This window comes from Delphinapterus leucas, chromosome 1, assembly GCF_059928025.1.
Source record: "Delphinapterus leucas isolate spDelLeu-1000000601 "Yukka" chromosome 1, BTC_Dleu_Yukka2, whole genome shotgun sequence".
Taxonomy (NCBI): Eukaryota; Metazoa; Chordata; class Mammalia; order Artiodactyla; family Monodontidae; genus Delphinapterus; species Delphinapterus leucas.
Window position 1 is genome coordinate 168,287,665 of NC_143129.1, and position 7,733 is coordinate 168,295,397.

Below are 7,733 nucleotides of genomic sequence, written 5' to 3' on the forward strand. Positions count from 1 at the left end.
ATAAATATTAAAAAAAAAAAAAAAAGAAGGCGGCAGCATGATAGGAAGTCAAAAGACCAATTAGGAGGTTCTGGCTGTAATATAACAGAACAGGTGATGACGGTGGGGATTCAGGAGGTGGTCTTAGAGGGGTCTTTTGGAGGTGACTAAGTGATGGAGGTGCCATTCACTGAGGTGGAGAAAACAAGAGGAGAAGCAGGTTTGATGGGGGGATGGGAATCTAAGGGGAAGTAGGGATAAAAATTATGAATTCAGTTGTGGACATGTTGAAATTGCAGAGTTAGTAGCTGGCCAGGAAGCTGGAGACAGTGTTCCCAGCTGGAAGTAGATACCTGGGAAGAGAGACCAGAGGCTGCCCACTCTGGGGACCCATAGGGCATAACTCTTCACAAATGGATAATGTAGAGTCCAGAGGATGCCTGAAGTTTTGTTTGTTTGTTTTTGTTTTTAATTGGTTATCAACATTTACAACTCCAGAGATATCAAACAAAAGGATTTCCTCCTCCTCTTCCAAATTCGCTGTTCTGGTCACACTGGGCCCTGGGCCCTGGGCCCACGTACTGGGAAGGCCACAGCAGGCTGGTAGGGGAGCCCACTGCTCCTCCAGCTCAGGCATGAATTCTTCAGCTGGTCCCACCACAGCAGGCCTGCTGCAGATTCCACTCAAGGCCTGGTCCTGACAGCCCTAGAGTTTCATCCTCTGGCATGGGCAGGAGGTGACACTATAGAAGAGGGAAAAGTTGGTCTGGGACAGAGAAAATAATTTCTCCCATTCTGTAGTGGTTATTGTTAGCGGTTATTGATACACAAAAGTTGTAAATTCTGATGAAGTCCAATTTACTTATGTTTTCTTTTGTTGCCTGTGCTTTTGGTGTCATATTTAAGAAATCATTATGAAATGCAATGTCATAAAACTTTTCTCCTGTTTTCTTCTAAGCACCTTATAGTTTTAGCTCTTAAGTTTAGATCTTTGATCTGAGTTATTTTTTGTATGTGGTTTAAGGTAAAATTTCAGCTTCATTCTTTTGCATGTGGATATCCAGTTTTCCCAACAGTATTTGCTGAAAAAACTGTCCTTTCTCCATTGAATGGTCTTGGTACTTTTATCAAAAATCATTTGATGTCACAATTTATTTCTGGACTCTCTATTGTATTCCATTGGTCTATATGTCTGTTTTTATACCAATACCACAACATTTTTACTTAGTTTGCTTTGTAGTAAGTTTTGAAATCGGGAAGTTTAGTCCTCCAACTTTGTTCTTTTTCAAGAGTGTTTTGGGTATTCAGGGTCCCTTGAGAATCCAAATGAATTTTAGGATGGGTTTTTCTAAATATTTCTGTAAAAAATGTCATTGGGATTTTTATAGGGATTGCATTGAATCCACAGTTTGTTCTGGCTAGTCCTGGCATCTTAACAAGATTAAGTCTTTCAACCTGTGAACATGGAATGTCTTTCCATTTGTTTCTGCCTTCTTTAATTTCTTTCAGCAATGTTTTGTAGTTTTAATGTACAAGTTACACTCCTCCTTGGCTACATTTCACCTCCTTGGTTAAATTTATTCCTAAGTATTTTATTCTTTTTGATATTATTGTAAATGGAATTATTTTCTTAATTTCCTTTTCAGTTAGTGTATAGACTACAATTTTTGTGTGACCTTCATTTCTTATCAGTGGTCACTGATCCCAACATCCGAGAGAGGGGATCTCAGGAACCAGATTTGGTTGGTTTCAAGAGAGGAGCCATGCTGGCATCTGCCCATCTGAAGGATGGAAACTTCCTCTTCTCTTCTGACAAACTGCCACCCTCTTCCCCTCCATCCTTCAAAACACCAAAGCTTCCTAGCCTCTCAAAATCCATCTCCCTGAACCACCTCCCCTTCCCCCACCCGCCTGCAGTAAACCCATCCAGTTGGGAGTCTCTGATATTATTTGAAGTAATTCTATTTTAATTTCAGAAGGGTCTGCTACTTTCTTGCAAGTGGTGTAGTCTTCATTACCTGTAAAATGAGAAGACTGTTTTGTCCTACAGTCAACTCTCTAGAATGGACAGAAACACGCTATCTTGTTTACTCCTATATCCTAGGACATAGTAGGTGCTTAGTAAATAGTGGCCAATGTAATTGTATATACACAAGAACTTCATGGATTGTGAAATGCTCTACAAATATGTATTGAATGTCTATTATGTGCCAAGTACCACACCAGAAACCATGGACACAAGTGGTCTATAAGACATCAATAAGTTCCCTGCCCTCACATACATGACATCTGGCTGGGGAATATAGATACTGAACAATTAATTTTGCAACTAATACATTAATAACAATCATGATAATGTTCTGCAGAGAAGTATATGGTGCTATGAAAGAGTGTAATAGAGTGTAGGGGAGCTAACCTAGTGAGGGTTGGAGGGATCAAGGAAGCCCTCTCTGAGGAAGTGACATTTGAACTGACATATGAAGAATGAGGAGGAGTTAGCCACTTTGGGAGAAGGGGAGAGGAAGACAGGCCGTTGAGAAAGAGTATTTCCAGGTGGAGGAGAGAAATTTCTGGAGGTCCTAAGTTGAGGAGAGTAGTGGCTTCGGAGAAACCGAAAGAAGACCAGTGTGGCTTGAGCCCTGAGAACAAAGAAGGTGGTGGGTCACTCAAAATTTACAGGATGTTAACCCAAGCTAGTTAGGTGCCATTAAAGGGTTTTAATGAGTGAGTGAAAAGTTTTCAGCTAACACACAGAAGCTCAAAATACAAGAAATCTACTTAAGTCAAATTTCTTAGGGACTTCCCTCATGGTGCAGTGGTTAAGAATCCGCCTGCCAACGCCGGGGACACGGGTTCGAGCCCTGGTCTGGGAAGATCCCACATGCCACGGAGCAACTAAGCCCATGTGCCACAACTACTGAGCCCATGTACCACAACTACTGAAGTTCGCACACCCTAGAGTCCGTGCTCCACAACGAGAAGTCACCACAATAAGCCCGATCACCGCAAGGAAGAGTAGCCCCTGCTCGCCGCAACTAGAGAAAGCCCGCGCGCAGCAACGAAGACCAAACGCAGTCAAAAATAAATAAATTTTTTTTTAAGTTTCTAAAGTAGGGAACTTATTCCATAAACTGATTATATATTCTCAGGCTCCTAGCTGAGTGAACTTTTCTCCTTTTAGCCCTTGATTTTTTTTACAACTTTATTAAAATATAATTTACATATCATAAAACTTACCCATTTTAAGTGTACAATTCAATGATTTTAGTAAATTTATAAAGTTGTGCAACATAATTTACTTTTAGAACATTTCCTTCACCCCAAAAAGATCCCTCATGCCCATTTGTAGTCAGTCCCTGCTCTCAACTCCAGTCTCAGGCAATCTCTAACCTACTTTCTGTCTCTATAGATTTGCCTCTTCTGAACATCTTGTGTAAAAGGAATCATATAATATGTGGTCTTCTGTGACTGGCTTCTTTGTGAGTCTGATTTTGTTTTTCATCATTTGTATTCCAGTGACTATGTGTCCTCATTATTTCTCTAATCTTTTCGTGTATTCCATATTTTCTTAGAAAACTGGAAAATACGGATAAGTAAAACGAAAAAAGCTTCACTTTCCTAATAAATTTTCCTTCTCTAACAGATTCCACTCTAGTTGACATCCTCCTTGGGTATTCTGTGCCGTGAGAGCAAAGGATTCGTCTCAGAAGACCCGAGCTCACCTCTTGACTGCTACTTTCTAGCTCTGTGATCTGGGCCTCTCAGAGCTTCTGTTTTCTCATTTGTTAAGTGAGCAAAATAATACAGCCAGCCCTCTGTATCCCCAGGTTTTGCAGCCACAGATTCAACCAACCATGGATTAAAAAAAAATCCAGAAAGTTCCAAAATTCCAAAAAGCAAAACTTGAATCTGCCACCTCCCTGCAACTATTTTACATAGCATTTACATTGTATTAGGTATTATAAGTAATCTAGAGATGATTTAAAATATAACTGGAGGATGTGCATAGGTTACATGCAAACACTAGGCCGTTTCTTGTTTTGTTTTGCTTTTGGCTGCATTGGGTCTTTCTTACTGTGTGCGGGCTTTTCTCTAGTTGCAGAGAGCAGTGGCTACTCTGTGGCCACTCAGTGGGTACTTTGTTGTGGCGTGCAGGATTCTCATTGCGGTGGCTTCTCTTGTTGCTGAGTACAGGCTGGGCGTGCAGGCTCAGTAGTTGTAGCACACGGGCTTACTTGCTCTGCGGCAATATAGGATCTTCCTTGCCCAGGGCTTGAACCCGTGTACTCAGCAGTGGCAGGCGAATTCTTAACCACTGCGCCATGAGGGAAGTCCGTAGGCCGCTTGTATATGTACGGATTTTGGTATCCAACGGCAGATCCTGGAACCACCTTTCCCATCCTGCACGGATATGGAGGGACCACTACATATGAGTACACGATACATTTGTTAGAATTAATGAATCCTTGTAGCTAAATCTTTCTCTTTTCTTTTCGTCCCCATTGGGCGGCAGAATCTCAGTTTCCCGGCCAGGAAATCTAACCTGCGCCAGCTGCAGTGGCAGCGAACCGTCGTAACCCTTGAACTGTGGGGGAATTCCCTAAATCTCATGTGAGAACGTATTCTTGAGACACGAATTTTTTTGAAGGTTTTAGATTTTTATGTCTCTTGCCCAACTGCTCTCCAGAAAGGTTGTTGCTATCAGCAGTAAGAAAGCGCTACTTCACTGGTGTTTTAAGGTATTGCCTCTACGTTTTTAAACGACAAAAGCTATATGAACATCAACACAGCTTTACAAAGCGATACGTACATCTGGTAAAAAAAAAGGAGGGGATTTTTTTTTTTGTACAGCAGGTTCTTATTAGTTACCTGTTCCATGCATACTACTGTTTATGCATACATGTCAATCCCAATTTCTCAACGTGAGAAATTTTTACAAAATACGTTTTGCATGATAATTCCATCGCTTTTGCAGACAAACAACTGTAAAGGGTACAGAAAGTCTTTTTCTCGGCTTAGAGCAGTGAACTCACGGACAAATATATCATTTTCGTTGCCTACGTTCCTAACTTGTGAAAGGAGAAAAGTACCTGCTTCTGCTGTTTAGAAAAAAAAAAATCAATTGCTTGTGAAAGCAGTCTTCACAAACAATTCACAACCCCGACACCTCCCCTAGATTTCTGGAAACTAAACATCGTACACCATAAAAGGAATTTATCACGAGATATATATATATATATATTTTTTTTTTACAAATTATTTATTTATTTTTGGCTGCTTGGGGTCTCCGTTGCTGCGCTCGGGTTTGCGCTGCTGTGAAAAACCAGGACTACTTTTTGTTGCGGTGCGCGGACTTGACGCTGTGCTAGCTTTAGCTGTTGTAGAACACAGGCTCTACATGCATGGGCTTCAACAGTTTCGGCACGTGGGCTCACCAATCGCGGCGCACGGGATTCCTACGCCCTGACATACGGGATTTTCTCAGACCAGGGCTCGAACTTGGGTCGGCTGAAAAAACGATAACTCATTCGCTTGCGAAAAAATCTTCACATCATTTTAACTAGTGAAAACAGAGTACTCTGTATTTTTAAACCAGGAAAAAAGGGCGCCAGGACCAACGATCACTAGCTGCCCGGTTTTCAAAAAATTATGCTTCCGAAATCTCTTGATGTCGATTCCGCACGAAGAACAAACGAGCTGCCCCACGTGTGTCACTCACGACAGAAGCCCTTTTTAGCGCATTAGCGATAACAGCAGGGTGGCAGTGTCGGCAAATCCCTTTTATGATAAAGGTGAAAACAAAGTCGTTACAATTTTCTACTCAGAGTTCCCGAAGTTGAGGGTGTAACCGCAGGAACTTCTGAGCCGGAGAGAAGGCTTCATAAAGAGATTCTATCGTTTATTTTTGGATTTTCATTTAAAAGTAAAAGCTAAGATTTTAGTTATATGCAAATATGCGCAGTGCTTGCTGGGAAGATGCCGGCGGGTGCAGAGGGAGGGGCGGGGAGGAGGGGTTTGTGGGAGGGAACCGTGACGACTTACAGCTGGTCTGGGGCTCTGCGAGACCTACTTCCCCGCAGCTGTGGGTGCCTATCTGGGGAAGGCACAAATCCCATCCTGTTAAAATTGAAAATGCACAAACTTGTGCCACTCCTAGCCGTCCACCCTGAAGCTGCCCCAGCACGTGAGCACTGGAGGCACCGGATCCCTGTAAGAGCAAAAAACTGGGAGCTAATTAATCTTCACCTACACAACAATGAAAGAGCAGAATGTGGTGGGTTCATAAAGTGGAATGCCATCTGCTGTACTTCTAAAGAGTGAATTAGACATCAAAAAAATTGACAGATAAAAGTTGCAGAATAAGTTACAGCATGACACCATTAACGGAAACAAAGTAATACTGCGCTTTATCAACAGGTATAAAAAAATTGAATGAAGACGGTGTTGAATACGGTACCGCATGATACCGTAATAAAGAGCATACGTGTGCACACAAAACCCAGTGCTTTATTTTCAATGGCTACATGTTTCTATTATTAACACATATCAATTACCTCTGGAAAGGAGGGAGAGAGGGAATCTGGATGAGGGCAGAGACACACAAAACTTTAGATTTACCTGTAATGTTCTCATTTTTAAAAAGAACAGATTATTTTATTATTGTGCATTTTATTACTTGTGCAATTAAAATTATTTTAAAAATATAGTCCGTGCATTCTATATTTTCTCTATTTCATTTCTTAAAGTCAGGTTTCTTGAGGTATAATTTATACACAGTAAATTCACTTTTTTTTTTTTTTTTTTTGGGCTGCGTTGAGTCTTCATTGCTGCACGCGGGGTTTCTCCAGTTGCAGTGAGCACGGGCTACTCTTCCTTGCGGTGCGCAGACTTCTCATTGCGGTGGCTTCTCTTCTTGCGGAGCACGGGCTCTAGGCGCGTGGGCTTCAGTAGTTGTGGCACGTGAGCTCAGTAGTTGTGGCTCACGGGCTCTAGAGTGCAGGCTCAGTAGTTGTGGCGCATGGGCTTAGCTGCTCCGCGGCATGTGGGATCTTCCCAGACCAGGGCTGGACCCCGTGTCCCCTGCATTGGCAGGCGGATTCTTAACCACTGAGCCACCAGGGAAGCCCGTAAGTTCACATTTTTTTATCATACAGTTCTGTGAGTTTTAACAAACTTGAACAGACATGTATCTGTTAACCACAATCAATCAAAACATTTCTATCACCCCAAAAAGTTCCTTTGTCCCCTTTTCTAGTCAACTCCTCCCCCCATTCCCAATCCTGGCAACCTCTTTTCTGGCCCTGTAGTTTTGCCTTTTCCAGAAAGGCATAAAAATGGAATCATTCATGTATACTTCACTTTTAATATAAAAACTTTGTGCTAATTGTAAAGAAATTGATACAGTACAGAAATGTGAGAATGCTTTTCCCAAACTACTATTAACAGTTTTGTGTTTATCTTGCCTCCCACCTGTAGTGGTGCACTGTGGAAAACGCTATGGAGGTTTCTCAAAAAACTAAAAACAGAACTATCATACGACCCAGCAATTCCATCCCTTGGTATACATCTGAAAAAAACAAGAATAATGTGAAAATATACATGCGCCACAATGTTCATAGCAGCATTATTTACAATTGCCAACATATGGAAGCAACTTAAGTGTCCATCAACAGATGAATGGATAAAAAAGAAATATATTTATATTTATGTATAAAAGAATGAAATTTTGCCTTTTGCAGCAACATGAATGAACT

The 7,733-nt window shown here is 41.5% G+C and overlaps 1 non-coding gene across 1 annotated transcript; it reads right to left on the bottom strand.

Annotated features, from left to right (window-relative positions):
• Window positions 1-5,580: 5,580 nt before the first annotated feature.
• On the bottom strand, window positions 5,581-5,714 carry LOC115803902 (U11 spliceosomal RNA). The gene has a single exon (XR_004024701.2). It is a non-coding gene; the product is annotated as a U11 spliceosomal RNA (small nuclear RNA).
• Window positions 5,715-7,733: the final 2,019 nt, after the last annotated feature.